A 16,495-nucleotide genomic window follows, 5' to 3' on the forward strand; every position below is an offset into this window, starting at 1 on the left:
GGTTGGCTTAGGATTCCAGCATCTGCAGTTTCTTGAATCAACAGTTAAATCCAGTTTCCAATTTTGGTCATCATAGTGCATGAAAAGTGAATGGGACTGAAAGAAATTACCCTCTGTACCTACGCTTGCAAGAAGAAAGTCAGCCTGAATTGTTGCTTCTGATCGATATTCAGACAGCTGGAAGTACTGATGGATGAGGACATGGATGGTCGAAATTAACTTCAAAGTTAAATCGCAGGCTTAGATACAAAGAAATGTAAATCAACACTTCCAATCAATAGTTCAATAATGTGTAACGACCGTGTTTCTTTCTGTGAGTTGAGATACGAGTCATTCGATTTATGATTATCAGTTTATAAAAATTCAGGCCAATTCTTTTATCGCCATAACTCTGCTGGTACAATAACATTAAAATTACATGCTGGTGTTACATAGATGTACAGAACCTTGTCCTCCAACTGAAAACAAACATCAAAACTTTCATGTGCAGGGAGGAATTATATATGTGAGCATGTGTATGTATACACACAGAACTTTTTTTTCTCTCTCTTGTTTATCATATTGTTTACAGTGTACTATGTTTACATATTCTGTTGTGCTGCAGCAAGTAAGAATTTCATTGTTCTATCTGGGACATATGACAATAAAACACTCATGACTCTTGGAACACCACCAGTCATAGGCATCCCATCACAAACTACTTTTGAATGCAACTTGCCCTGAATCCCACACCTTTTAGACCTTTCTCCCATGTGGAACCTTGTTGAGGGCAATGCAATCAATTGTGATTGTGAACAGAATGACAGAGTGATAAGTAGTCAGACTAATTTTGTCCTGCTTTCTATGAACAGGATACATCTGGACAGTTTTCTGCATTGTCATCAGTTTAAATAGAAAGAAAACACTAAGTTCTTCCATAGAGCACTGCCTTTCATACAATACAATACAATAAAGCGGCCTTTTCACGGGGCGACTTGACGCAAGAGTTAACCGGAGTTTAACATCGTGGGAACCTCGTGCGATAACAGTACGGCATTCGTGGACCACCGTGGACCACCGTAGCGCTAACGGCAGGTCATCGTGTAACTTGGTCACTCGGGAGAAAATTCAAGAAAGTTTGAATTTCTCCAAGAGTGACTTGTACACTTGTGGTTGAGTATTGCAACATTATATGAACGTAGTGGCCAGTGCGATATCCGTAATAACTCTTGCGGGTACCGTGGGAACTCCTGCGAACGGTGAACCCGGAAGCTGGACAGAGGGGACAGAAGGTGATTAAAAATTATCTTCTGTGGGATTGAATTTAAAAAATAAATAAAAATAAAGATTTACATCCGCATATGGACATCAACTTATTCATGAGTTATGTTAATGAGATTCAAGAAAATAACTATAATCTTTAAAAGGGACTTTAAAAGAGACTTTACTGAAAGGTTACGCATTTTTATGGTCCGTGAGAAATTTTTCACATGTACTTCTTTGAGAGATACAGGTCGGAGTCCTCGGGTCCAGGGGTCCGGAACGCTACCAATCAATGTTGTACAGAGACCCGTGTAAGGAGTGAACTGCACATGCTGGTTTAAACCGAAGACAGACACAAAAAGCTGGAGTAACTCAGCGAGTCAAGCAGCATCTCTGGAGAAAAAAAGCTGATGTTTCGGGACGAGACACATCTTCAGACTCAATTCCGATTAGGATGTCTGAAGAAGGGCTCCGATTCGAATCGTCACCTATTCTTTTTCTCCAGAGATGATGCCTGACCCGCTGACTTACTCCAGCTTTTTATGCTTTTCTTTTTAATTAATCTCTCCCTTCTGCCTTCAAGCAAGCGTTTTCGATGCACATAGTGGGCAGCTGCATGCAGCGCGTCAATGAAAAAACCCAACATCCTGTACTCGAAATTATTTAGTATAGGCATGTCTCCAAATGAGCCGATTCAACCAAGGGAGGATATATATAGTGTGTGAAAAAAAAAGTTACATCATTTGTGTCACGTGTAGTTCACGATGTTCATTCAAGATTTAACGCGAAAGCTCGGGAAACGGCCAAGTCACTCGCACAAATAACATAAATGCCGAGTACCGTGGGAACTCTTTATCTATCCCCGTTATATCGTGCGAGACTCGTGCTGGACCACGACCTCTTCACTCTTGTGACATCTTGCGTCAACTCGCCCCGTGAAAAGGCCGCTTTATACTTTATTAGCCAAGTATGTTTTGCAACATACGAGGAATTTCATTTGCCAAGTCAGTCATACAAATAAAAAGCAACAGAACACACAAAATACATTTTAACATAAACATCCACCACAGTGACTCCTCCACATTCCGCACTGTGATGGAATGCGAAAAAAAAGTTCAATCTCTTCCCTTCTTTGTTCACCGCGGTCGGGGTTTCGAGCCTTTCATTGACGGGACGATCTCGACTCCTGTAGCCGGTGGTGTTTGGGCCCCCCACGTCGGGGCGATCAGCTCTCGCATCGGGGGGGATGTCAGCACCCGGCGATCGGACCCCGGGTCGGGGTGTCGAAACTCTGCGTCATTGGAGCTCCCGACTCAGCCTCTCCCGAGACTGCAAGCTTTCGATGTAAAGTCCGCAGGCCATGGTTGGAGCGATCCCAGGCAAGGGATTAGCTCCGATGTTAAGTCCACGCCCCGCTGTGGGGCTCAAAGTTATACCGAGGAGGCTTCCAGCTCCACGATGTTAGGCCGCAGAGTGACCCGAGATGTCATACGGAAACCAATCGCATCTCCGGCAGGGTAAGGGACTGAAAAAAAAGTTTCCCCTGACCCCCTCCCCCACATAAAACAAACCGGAGAACATTTACACAAACTTTTTAAATGCACTAAAATTAACAAAAAAAAGACTAAATAATTTTCTGACTTTAAAATAAGGCTAGTTTCTTGTAAGTGCATTGACAAAAACAACAGCCGAGTACAATTAATATAATTGTTTTTAACTTAAAATGTTAAAGTAGAATATTTTAGTTGTTCATAAGATTCAGTGATTTTCAGATCAACCATGAATTTTGATTAGTCATGCAACAATGAACATTTTTAGTGTGCAATTAAGTACCATAGTACCCTCTTAGATCTTTAACTATGCCGTGCACTTACCATGGAGTAGTAAGCGATCTTTGATGTGGCTAATTTTAACAGAGCTAAACCTATTTGTGATCAGTTTGACACAACATCCAATATAATTAAATATCAAAATTAATGTACTAGCTCTCTCAGCTACATAATCTTTGTAATAAATCCTTGCATGCAATTGGACTTTGGACCTTCCATGATTTCATCTGCTTGATTCCACTGAATATTAATCTTCAAGTAATATTCTTCAGGTATCTTTCCTGATTGCATTTAAATAATGCTGTGGTCTGGTTTACTGCAGGTGGTTATCATTCGAGTGGGAAAATGATTCACAAAGAAGGTGCACAATATTAGAGAAAAACCTATCACAAAGCAAGAAAAAGTCGATTTATGACCTCAATATTGGCAAGAGTGATCCCTGACCTTCTTGTGAACAGTGATTATATTGTTTCACTCCCACCTCTTGTGGTCGCTTATGTAATTAAAACTATAATTGCTGCAATGAGAAGTCTAAATTTGTAAGATGATTGTTCTGTCAGGTTAAATTTAAAGGAGATAAATGAAGACTAAAATCATTAAAAACATTAAACGTGGACCTGTTCTGAATCCTTAAATGTGATTTAACTTTAACAGGTAAAAAAAACATTTTGTAGCTACGGTAAGAATTAAATATTAATTTACTTGCGAAAGTTTTCTTCCAAATGATTACATATAATGCTGCAAGATATTTCTATGCGGCAGCCTAGCATGGCATCTATTTAATTCTGACAGATAGGATGAAAGTTTCCTCTGCCCACTACCTGCAATCAACTGCACTAAAGGAGTTACAAATAGACCTGTGTGAATCCAAACTTTACGGAGTACTAAAGATACAGATTCACTAACGCCCTGTCAAATTGCGTCAAAGCTTTGCTATTTTATGCTCCATATCCCATGCAACAAAGCTACTTTTCCATTCCATTTCCTTCCTACTTACTTCCACTCAGTCCCTTCATCTCAGTTATTAATGTAGATAGTAAATGGCTGAGGTCCCAGCACTGATCCCTGCAGTTACTGATTGCCAACCTGAAACGTACCCCTCTTACATATATGTCTGATTTCTATTCGTTAGTTACCCTTCTAAACAGGCCAATAGTTTATCTCCAAACCCTTGCACTCTTGCGCAATGATCTTTTATGTCACATTGTATTAAATTGCTTCCGGTATCAGCACCCCGGGCGAAGCTCAACCAAGTATTGTCCCACCAACGGACACGAGTCCAGAGCCCAACCAACCACAGTCAGCGGTAGAGAGGAAGATGAAAAGAAAAAAGCTGAATGGAGCAGTCACTGGCTGTGGCTGAAGAGAAAAGATGGTGTATGGGCTGCCACGTGACCATCTAGAGGCTAACCATAAGACACACGCCCAGGTCTGATCTCCCTGTGGTGGGCCTGCCTCGACTGAGGGTGTCTTGTGATAAAAGGCCGAAACACCCAGTGACGTTGAGGTACACAACTGAAGATGTATCTGATTGGTAGCAAAATCACCTAGTGGTCATCCCCAAGAATACCAAATGTCAATTGTAGTGAAAAACCTTAGGGGTTGTAACATCCAATTAATCAATGATGTCACATCTTATTAAATCGCTTCCGGAGATTCAAACATACTTCATCAACTGGTTTCACTGTTTGCTTCATCCTCAAATAACTCAAGTGAAACTGTCAAAAACAAGGTCACTTCTCGAACGTCATGTTGACTCTGCTTGATTGTCTTTAATAACTGGTTCCTGTCTCTCTCCTTTCTTGAAAAGTGGCTATGCATTTGCACTGTTCTAACCCTCGTTAATCTCTCATAAAGTTGTGTAATCTCGCTGGATTATAACATGAACATTTTTAACATTTACAGCCCTTACCCTCACTCAATTTCTCCTAAATCATCGCCTTGGATCACCATTAATCTGAAACTCAAGTGGACTAGCCAAATCAATGTTTTGCTTACTAAAAGTGATTCCAGTCCAGGAGTTGGGGTAAGTGGTTCAAGTCTTGAGTCACTCACCAAAGCATCTCTAAACAGAATAATCTAAAATATGATTGCGCTTTATTTATGTTGTGTTGTCTTCTTTCTGCAATTTATGTCATGTTAGAGATGTGTTTATGAATTCTTGGCAAGTTGCTGCAGCACGACTGTTCAAAGGTGTTTAGGTCAACGGATGACTGTTCTGGTGGATAATGTGCCACTTACATGGAGTGCTTTGCCATTGAGGATCTTAAGGTTCTGGAGATATGTTGTAGTTTCAAACATCAAAGTAAATGGAAGTATTTTATCAGGCACCTCACATGGCTCATGCACATTTAGTCATGGATGTGTTTATCTCATTGTGTGTGTGGAATCTTAGCATCAGACCAATGTCATAAATTGACATTATGGAATGATATTATGGGTGGGGTTTAAAATGTATTTTAAGTGTTGTGATCGCATCTGCCTTTGCCACTTTTCTGGAGTAGATGAAGAATCCAGAGCAGCAGAAATAGCAGGCCCTGGTGTTACTGGGATTTGATCTATTATTTCTAATCCCTATGCTTTGAGGCAATATGTAATTAGGATCCTTATGTTTGTGCACTGAGCTGTTTATCCAGCTCATATACTGGTATCCAACAGAAACAACAGGTGAATATGATATCTATATCAAGGCAAAGTGTCTGGTTTGAAGTATGCTTGAATAATAATAAATAAACAAAAAAAAAGGCTGATCATATTTAATTTTAGTCACTGCAAGATCAGGCATGGAGAGGCTCTATGTGGTATTGAGAGTCCTGCCTGAATGCAAATGAGCCAAAGATTATTCTGACCATGTTTGTGAGAAGACCAGAAATCCTAACCCAGAAGAACTGTGAACAAAAAATCTGCAGGAACATGACATGCTTTTTAATATATTATAAAATACTTCCACTTTCAAAAGAGAAAGCATGAAATATAAAGCAAAAATACATGTACATGAAATATTTTGAATAATATGTCAGAATGGATAATATAATGAAAAATTGACTGAAACTTTTAGAGAAATACTAGACCAAGGAGGTCCCGTCCCCTCAACACGTGGTTGCGGGGGGGGGGGGGGGGGGGGGAGGGGCTGTGGCGTCACACACACACACTAACCACCCCCCCCCACACACACGCACACATGGAGGGAGGGGAGTGAGAGGGGGAAGAGGGGGGAGGAAGAGAGGGGGAGAGTGGGGGGAAGGGAGGGGGAGGGGGAGGGGGGAGGGGGGAGGGAGAGAGAGGAGGGGGGAGAGAGGGGGACAGGGGAGAGTGGGGGGTGGGGGGGGGGAGAAGAAAGGAAAAAGGAGGGGGAGGATCCCAAAGGTCTAGTGATGGGAGGAGACAGCCCGAGGGCTGAGGAAGGGGAGGAGACAGCAAGGGCTAACAAAATTGGGAGAATTCAACGTTCATGCCCCCAGGATGCAGACTCCCCAAGTATGAGGTGCTGTTCCTCCAATTTCCGGTGTTGCTCGCTCTGGCCATGGAGGAGACCCAGGACAGAGAGGTCGGATACGGAGTGGGAGGGGGAGTTGAAGTGCTGAGCCACCGGGAGGTCAGGTTGGTTATTGGGGACCGAGCGGAGGTGTTTGGCGAAACGATCGCCCAGCCTCCGTTTGGTCTCACCGATATAGATCTGCTGACATCTAGAGCAGCGGATGCAATAGATTGGTGAACAATTTTAGTAAAAAAAACTTGGGAAATAATAAAACAAATTTTCAGATGAGGCGATTTTTGAGATCATGAGCTAAATCTCTACCGGAATATTTAAAAATCTCACCATTAGCGAGTCGGGTTTTCGAGGAGATGTGAATCACATATGAAAACAAACAAACACAAACACAAATACAAACACAAACACAAACACATACAAATAAATACATCCACATCCAAGATCAGTTTTATATTATAATAGATATATTATTAAACACCAGAGCCCAAATAAAGTTGCAGATGGAGTGATTTAAGACCTACAGTTATTTGAAATTTGGGATGTTAGCTTTGTTGGGGGAATATTAGAGAGAATTACATTTAAGCAGTTCATTTATTAAATTACAACAGCTTTTTTCAGCAATATTACACATGTGCAAGTAATTAAAATAAAGATATAAATGATCCCAAAGATCACCCTTTGAATGCATATCAGTCAATAGAATAAAGTGCACCTTTATCCCATTTCAAAAAAGTAAAGATTAAATATTCAATCATCTCAGGAATGAAATGAAGAAATATTTTATCAACTCTGCTTTAATTATCCAACATATACTTTATTTTAATAATTTGTTCTCATTCTCATGGGTCTAGGTTCTTCAATATTATTTTACATTTTCAGATTTGTTAATTCTCCCCTTGTGACCTACACAGTAATGAATTATCATTGCTTATCCTGTAAGAACTTATTAGCTATTTCATTCTATTAGAATTGGACTGTTAATGCTGCTCCTTATACGGATGACTGACCTGCAAACGTCCTTGCTTACCTTAGAAATGCTGTCTCACGCTTCCCTGAAATGCAGGAGCTTCATGTCCCAAGAGCCACTTCTCCAGCTTTGTGACCTAAGCCACTATACAAACCATTGACCAGAAACTCCACAAGGTTGCATTGTTTTTTTGAAGCACAATATAAAGCATGGGTGGCATGGTGGTGTAGCGGTAGAGCTACTGCCTTACAGTGCCAGAAACCCAGGTTCGATCCTGACTATGGATGCTGTCTGTTCGGAGTTTGTACGTTCTCCCCGTGACCGCGTGGGTTTTTTCCGAGATCTTTGGTTACCTCTCACACTCCAAAGATGTACAGGTTTGTTGGTTAATAGGCTTGGTGTAAATGTAAAATTGTCCCAAGTGTGTGTAGTGTAGTGTTAGTGTGCGAGGATCGCTTGTCGGTGCAGACTTGGTGGGCCAAAGGGCCTGTTTCTGCTCTGTGTCTCGAAACTAAACCAACCAAATGGAAACATCTGTTCTAGAATATGCCTTTCCAAAATGTGGCGAAATTTAACCTTTTTACATAGAATAGAATTAAAAATTCTTGTCAGCTTTTGTATGCTTGTGTTTTGTGGAAATGGACCATATAAAATGAATGAATGAATGAATGAATGAATGAATGAATGAATGAATGAATACGTTTTTTGGCCAAGTATGTACATATGCAAGGAATTTGCCTTTGTGCTCCGTTCGTAAGTAACAACACGACATACAGTAACAATTAAGAATGACACATAAAACATTAAACATTAATAATAAAACATTACAGTGAATGAACATGTGAATGAAATAAAATACCAGAGCAAAATGAGGCTATAAACTATAGGTTATTGAGTATAGCTACTACACTTGGAAAAAGCTGTTTTTATGTCTGGCTGTGGCGGCTTTGACAGTCCGGAGTCGCCTTCCAGAGGGAAGTGCTTCAAAGAGTTTGTGGCCAGGGTGAGAGGGGTCAGAGATGATTTTACCCGCTCGCTTCCTGGCACTTGTGGTCCTACAGTTCGTCAATGGGGGCAAGGTTGCAGCCTCGTGCAGCACTCTTTCTTCAGCTTTGCTGCTGAAATTGTATTATTTCTTTCTCACACAAAACCTCTCGACATCTTTCTCTGTGACTAACTTGCAATAGCACTCCTGTGCTGTTTAAAAGGGGTATCAACTGCATTCATCTTTATCAGGGAGTCAGTTGGATTGGATTCTTGTAGGTTTATCAAAATGGAGAAGGAACTTAAAAGCAACATATTTTCTAAATGATCAGAAGTGGTAGGAAATGGTTGAAAATGAAAGTTTTGGGGGATAAACAGATGTTTATCCACCAATAACTCAGGAGGAAGCATACTTATATCTCCAGCTTTTTTTAATGCCTCTATTCTTTGAGGAGTCCACGAATTTCAAAGGCAATGGTGACAAATTACCGAGAGGATCAGCCATGAACCCATGCTAAAGACGTTTGCTGCCCAACAGCGCCAGAGACCTAGGTTCGATCCTGCCTACGGGTGCTGTCTGTACGGAGTTTGTACATTCCCCCTGTGACCTGCGGGGTTTTCTTCAGGTGGTTACCTCCCACATTCCAAAGATGTGCTGGTTTGTAGGTTCATTGGATTCTGTAAATTGTCCATAGTATGCAGGATAGAAGTAGTGCACGGGTGATCACAGGTCGCAGCAAACTCGATGGGTCGAAGGGCCTGTTTCCACACTGTATCGCTAAACTAAACAACTTCAAGGGGTGGAGGTTACTATCATACTCAATTCTGACTCCAGATTATTCCAGACAGCAGCAACCATTTATTGCAGTTTACAGCTCAACCCTGTATGGGCATTTGAGGCGAGGGGACTTTATCACATGTACCTTGCCTATAGACCAAGATGAGCGAGGGTTATAATCATCCCATATGTTCAGGAATTGATAGACTACATTGACCTAGCACTCCAAGCTTCCCTGGTGAATCACAAAGGCCATCACTCTCTCATGGGGGTGTCCAAACAATAAGAACCCCCGTGGAAAAATGTGCCAAAATATAAAAAAGGGCGCATTTAGTTTAGTTTAGTTTAAAGATGCAGTGTGGAAACAGGCTCTTTGGCCCACTGAGTTGGCACTGACGAAAGATCCCCACACATTAACACTATCCCACACACACTCAGGACAATTTACCTTTATTTTATGCCAATCAACCTGCAAACCTGTACGTCTTTGGAGGCATTTCTAGGCACTCACTTCAACGAGAACATTCTCCAGTACCTTGAGAGGTTCCTTGTGATGTTCTGTACGTCTGCCTTTGAGAACTGGCTGAATGTGCGTGCCAGCAGTTGTGCGAAGGAACATCGGCTTTTCAGTAATTTTTGCTGTGTTTAAGATCCAGCGCAGCGTTGCACAAAGGGGCCTGACTATGCAGTTTCTTCAATAATGCCGTGTACTATGTTGTGATCATTTTAGAGTGTTAAAAAATAGAATTAGGGAGACCTAGATTGACATTTTATTCCAGAAAGAAAAAGTGTCGACAAATTTCTAGGTCATCATATTTGACTTTGTGTTGGAAAATGAATGCATTCAGTTGAAATGGTTTCAACTCAAAATGGCTTGTTCACTGAAGCTCTTTCGTCTGCCGATTAACACAGCTGATATCAATTCCAACTGCCTCACACAATCATGCTTCATTTCCCAAGGCAGTCAGTTTCTAACAAAGTTGTCAGCAGAAAATTTAAAATTAAGCATACTCCTTTCAGATATTGCTTCTCAATCTCAGGACACCAAGATTTATATAGTGATTCAGAGCTCACAATAAAATAGTAAATTCTGGTCAATTTAAATAACTTTGACGCTCATAATTGGTAGATTATTATTTTAATCGAAAACGTAACAATTAAATAATACAGCAAAATTTAGGTTTCGCAATCTTTCACAGACTAATCAATCATCTTCTCCTCAGAAGCACTTACGTTCTTAATCCTTCCACATTCCCAAAAAGCAATTTATCCCCAAATTTAGAGACTTCTCCAAAACCTCTGCCCAATATCAACATAAAATTCCTGCTTCATTCTGGGAATTTCTGCTGAATGGCAAGACCAGGAAATTCGAGCTTCAGTTTGCATGAAACATTCTCCAGGATCAAGGCCGCAAGATCAGGAAGTATGAATATCATCAGATTGGATCAAAACCAACATTCCCGACAAATCCAAAGATTAGCATATTGCTGCTTCATAAAGCGCCAACAAACCTAAGCTCCAATAGTTAGAAACTGCCCAAACTATATAACTAGAGAGTAGCACAAGGAACTGCAGATACTGGTTTACAAGAAAAACAAGTGATGGTGTAACTCAGTGGGTTAGTGATGGTGTAACTCGCTGGAAGACATGGATAGGTTAGGGCCTTCCTTCAGAATTCTTCAAACTATATAACCACTAAGACACCAAATCCTCAATACTCATTATTTTAACAAAATATCTGCAAAATACTAAGCATAATTACTAACCATATTTAAACATAAGCTTCAAAGTTTTGGGAATCCAGGTTTGATAATGACATCAGGTGGAGTTTATTCTCTCCATTAAAGTATGAAGTCCCTCTTGGTGCTCTGATTTCCTCTCACATTATTATTTCACAAAGACAAAGTTAGTTTGCTGCTGTATATCATTCTTTAGTGTTGCTCAATGGCAAAAGGGAAAAAAAAAAAGGGCAATTGATAGGTATGAGTAAACAAGAATGTCACAGGGGCATAGAAGGAAATAAAGAGGGGAGGAATGGGACCAATTTTATCGCTCCTATAGGAGCTGGGATGGCGAAATGGAACATATGTTCTCCTGTGTTAAAATAAATAAAGGCTAAACATGTTTAGATATGCAGACATAATTTTCATCTAATACTGGTATCAACCAAAACCCATCTTGAATATTGTCACAAGTTCCTTGACTGTCCAATAGGTCACAAAAGTTAAATTTCTGCATCCCTGTGCTTTTTACATTGAATTATTATGTCATAGAGAATGACATTGAGAATGAAACAACTCAAATTACTGGAGTTCCACCTGACAAGAATGAAGCAGGAAATAGATATCTGCCAACAAAAATAATAAAAATAATATGTTGCATTTCATGACCTCAGGACATCTTCAAGTGTAGTTTAATATCAGAAATGCAGCACTTAATGCAAGTTCTAAATCATTCCACAAACAGCAAGTGATAGTAATTGATAGATTAATATTGTCAAGGGCATTGCGAGTACAGCACCAACCATTTTTTTGACAAAGTATCATGGATTTTTTTCAAACCTTTCAAAGAGAGTAGATAAGCATCAAAATTAACACCACATCTTGTTGAACTGCACACCCACATCTGTGCACTGGAATACCAGACAGCTTACTGATTCATGACACATTACATCTCCCAAGTTTCTCAGTTGCTTCATCAATTACCTTCCATTCATCAGAAAGTTATGAGTTTAGATCGTTCCGTCATTCAGATCAAGCACAACTTTTGTTGATGCAACAACCCAAGACTAAAGTCTCAAGACAGGGCTAAGAAACAACTTCCATAACAAATACTGTAAGTTAGTTTTATGTTATGATTATTGAAAACAAGTGAAAATCCTGTCTCTTGATGTAAATATCACCAGAATCATGTTCTGCCTAACAAAAGATTGTCACCATTGATTTAATGCTGAATGAGTTTGTCTTTATTATTTGGATTTGTGCTGTTTCAATATTCATGTGACTCATCCAGGGTTGTTTTTGTGATTGTTCTTAATACACTAGACTCAATTGTGCCAGCAGTATGAATATATCCATGATGTATTACGTGTGTCACTTCATCTGCACTTCCTACCCCCGAAACATGTACCACTGACAGCGACAATATTGTCAGAACTTCAATAGTTTCTTGATTATTCAGTGTTCCTGCTCCATCTGTGTGAAGTTCTCGAGTGTGCTCACCAATGCCATTCTTGAACACAATAAGGGTTCAGTGTTTGGGATACCACATGTAATGCTTTACCAGAAAGCATTGGTAAAGTTTTAGCCATTGTTCAGTAAAATAATCGCACTTACAAATCGTAAGTTTGTGGGTACAATTTCCAAAGAACCAAGCACAAGATTGGATTCAATTGTAATTCTGAAGGATTGCTACAATCAAATAAGATCCAATAGAACAAGTTGTCCTACAACTTTAGGCTGTGTACGCCATACACAATAAGAAGAAGCTACACTATCAGAAGTATCACCTTTCAGGTAAACTATTAACTCAAGTGCTTCGTGCCCACAAAATATCACAAGACTCTATTCAATGAGTACACAATGTTTTAGAAAAACTTAAAATCAGAACAGAAACTAAATATATGAAGATCGTTCTAATTTCATCAGAACAGATTCATAGTACTTTCCAGTACCACATAGAACCTGATTGAATGATTCCCTTGATGTTATTTGAGCAGATTAGTATTAAGAAACTATTTTATAATTCCCTACATTATCAATTCTTTACAACAAACACTTCAAAAGCTTAAACAAGCCTTTCGTAAAGTTTCCGAAAGGCGGAAATCGCTATCAAAACATGGGTGACACACACACACACGCATGCGCGAGGCTTCGGAGGCTTCGGCCATGGGCCCTGTGGACGGTAACCGGGAGCTGACCTGATTGGTAACCGACTCCGAACTCCAGCAACAGCAGCTTCGTCCGCCCCGAATCGTGGGGCTTGAATTGGCCCATTTGCGGGGCTTTTAATTGCCCGGCGCAGCTTAAAATCGGCCAACTTTAAATCGGGGATTCAACATCGGGAGCCTCGATCGCCTCGATGCAGCAGTTTGATTTTAAGCCGTGCCGGGCGATGAAAGGCCCCGCGAACAGGCCGATTCAGCCCTTAGAAAGCGTCTGATACCCGCTTGAATCTTTCAAAAGCAACAATGTGATAAATAACGCTGAAACAAATTAAACTGAAGCAAATAAAGGCAAACAGAAGAACCAACCTTGGAGGGGGGAGAGAGGGAGATGGAAAAAATATTAAATAACATGAGTGACCATGAATGAGGGAATTACCTGCAAACCAGCCAGGAAACCCGTTCAACTGGATCCCTTAATGACCTGACCCCTTTAAATCTTTCCCATCCACCAATACATCCAATTGTATGTATACTGTGAATACCTTCAGTAATACTTGAATGTCAAAACAAAATTGGTGACACATCTTGTTAATACGATGTTAACAGAAACATTTAGCATTTAACAGTGCCGCCACCCCGCACTGTCTCGTGGAAAGTGGAGATTTTAATAGATTTTTTTTCTCCGGATTTCAAAATCCGGATTACAAAACATGGGGGGGGGGGATTGTCCCCCACCTCTCAAAACATTGGGGGGTGACCCCCATTATCCCCCCCCCCCAGGATTTCTGCCCATGCCTGCTACAACAGCTCACCAAGGACCTTTAAAAAAAATGTATTCCCTTTTTTATTGTCCTTTTAACTATATTTACATGCTTCCTTAGTCGTTTTTGCATTTGTCTCCACTGATTCTTTGATGGAGTATTTTTGTCTCTCTCTGTGAAAAAATTCTTTGTGAATACCTTCTTAAACTTTTAAGCATCAACTTAAACATCATATTTTCTTAAATATAATCTCCAATTTCTCCTTGTATCTCAGGTCTTTGACCCTTGTTATCATCCCAGAGAAATCACAATTGATGCAAAACTTGTCCTCTCATTTCTTCCTCTCCTACCAATTAGGGACAAACAACCTCTCTAAGTAGGGCACCAGTTCATTCGGTGCTTACAATGTGGCCTCCTCTATGAGTGGCACAGCAGTGGAGCTGCTGCCTCACAGTGTCAGAGACTCGAGTTCAATCCTCACAACACCAAGGAGTTAAACTGCCACTTCAAATCTGCATTATTTCACCCTATCAGAGAAAATCATTTCAGAGCCATAGAGCATGGAATCAGGCCATTCAGCCAGGCGTGTCCATGCTTACCAACATAGCATTCTGGTCTAGTCCCATATGCCTGCATTTGGCTGCTATCATTCCAAACCTTTCCCATCCATATATCTGTGCAAATGTCTTTTGATAGTTGCAATTGTATATACCAGCTTGTTCCAGATAAGGTCTACCTTCTGATTGAATTAGTTGTCCCAGAGGTTCCTCTTAAATCTCTCCCCTCTCATCTTAAGCTAATGCTTAAGAGTGTACTCTTAAAAATTATACTCATGGAGATAGCATAAGATTATAACATTGCCAAAATCTGATGTATGCCTCCTTTGTTTTCCAGAGCCTTCACAGTTTTCATCAATCAGGGTTCCATAAGTTTGTCAGCCTTGCCCTTCACCCAAACAGGAACATGTTGGCTCTCTCACTTTTGAAAGCCTTCCATTTGCCATCTATTGCCTTCCAATTCCAAACTTGCCCTTACTCATCTTCTCTGCTAATTAAACAACTTATTTCTCTCCCTATGAGTTCCGATGAAGAGTCTGAGATCTGAAGCATTAAATATTTACCTATCCACAGATGCCACCTGACCTGCTGCATGTTTTTCAACATTTCAAATCTTCATTGTTTGTTCTCCAGAAAGAGACATCAAATTTATTCATATTACAGTACTCAAATCACCATGAAAAGATTTGTTTTTCCATAGTACCCTCCTATTTTTATATTACGTTTGGGGGTATTTACAGTGGAGAGAAAAATATTTTTGAGTGATTAGAAAATTGAGGGCTCTAAGAAACATGCAGATAAGAGGAGATGAGGCCTGGAACGAATCACCCATGGTCGTATTGAATGGTTGGACAGGCTTAAGGTTTCTACTCCTACTATTTTCTTATGTTCTTACCAAGTGATTTTGACCACTTACACGCTCAGCTTCAGAAAATTATTCATGTAAACCCATTGTTTTGCAGTTCATTTATGATCCCCGACCTCTCTCCAGTTATTTTTCTTTTTATTCTTAAAAATAATTTTCTCTCCTTTATTACAGCTTCAACTAATCAGTTTATAGAAAGAGAGAAACATAGAAAATATGTGCAAGAGCAGGCCATTCGACACTTTGAGTCAGCACCACTATTCAATATGATCATGACTGATCATCCAGAATCAGTACCCTGTTCCTGCTTTCTCCCCATATCCCTGGATTCCATAGCACTTATGTCCGTTACGTCCTTCAGAACTTAAGTGCCAGGGCAAGTGTTTTGTGATATCAGCACATTTTGTTATCCTTTTCCCCAAATACAAATTAGCTACACATAATGTAAACAAAAGTAAAGGAGATCAACTCAAAGTTAACTCTTCTAATGTTTGCTCAAATCAACGAACGTCCATTAAACCTAACCCTTTTCTTTTGTATGCCAAATCACATATCTGTGCTGATATATTTTCTCTGATACTATTTGATGGTACAGGGAAATCAAACCGTAATTCCCTGTAGCCTCACTTCTTTATCTGGACGGTGTTTTGCCAACCTGTTCAATATACATTTCGGAAGACTGTGTGTAAAGGCAAGATTGGATTTCATTTCCCTGTTTACCAAGGTGGATTGGGAGTATCAAAGGCTTGCAACATTTTTAATGTGATCATCCAACTTCACAGAAGAATGGATTACTGAAGGCAGATACTCAAACAAAGGACTACTACAGAGGGCCGGAAATGGGAACATCTTGCTCTGCTCAATTTTAGTGCTGACACAATGACTGCAATAACGATAGACTTTATTTTCGAAACATTTTAGAACTTGGTGACAAATATTTAAAAATAAATTGATCAGACAGATTTGACTTCACTATCTATTATACAATTATAGCATGCTCTTCATAAAATTAATATTATGTTAGTATTGCAAACTATTGTAGACAACCTCTGTCAGAAAGTCAAGCTGCCTTAATGAAATGAGTGCCATTTTTCATTAAAGCAGGGTCCAAGAAAGCCATCCAGTCACTACTG

General features: G+C 40.0%; 1 protein-coding gene across 6 annotated transcripts in view; it reads right to left on the bottom strand.

Annotated features, from left to right (window-relative positions):
• Positions 1-16,495, bottom strand: part of cntn3 (contactin 3) — a 1,582,783-nt gene that overhangs the window by 251,101 nt on the left and 1,315,187 nt on the right. The gene's annotated exons all lie outside the window — the stretch shown is intronic.

The sequence above is a fragment of the Amblyraja radiata genome, chromosome 18 (assembly GCF_010909765.2).
Source record: "Amblyraja radiata isolate CabotCenter1 chromosome 18, sAmbRad1.1.pri, whole genome shotgun sequence".
Taxonomy (NCBI): Eukaryota; Metazoa; Chordata; class Chondrichthyes; order Rajiformes; family Rajidae; genus Amblyraja; species Amblyraja radiata.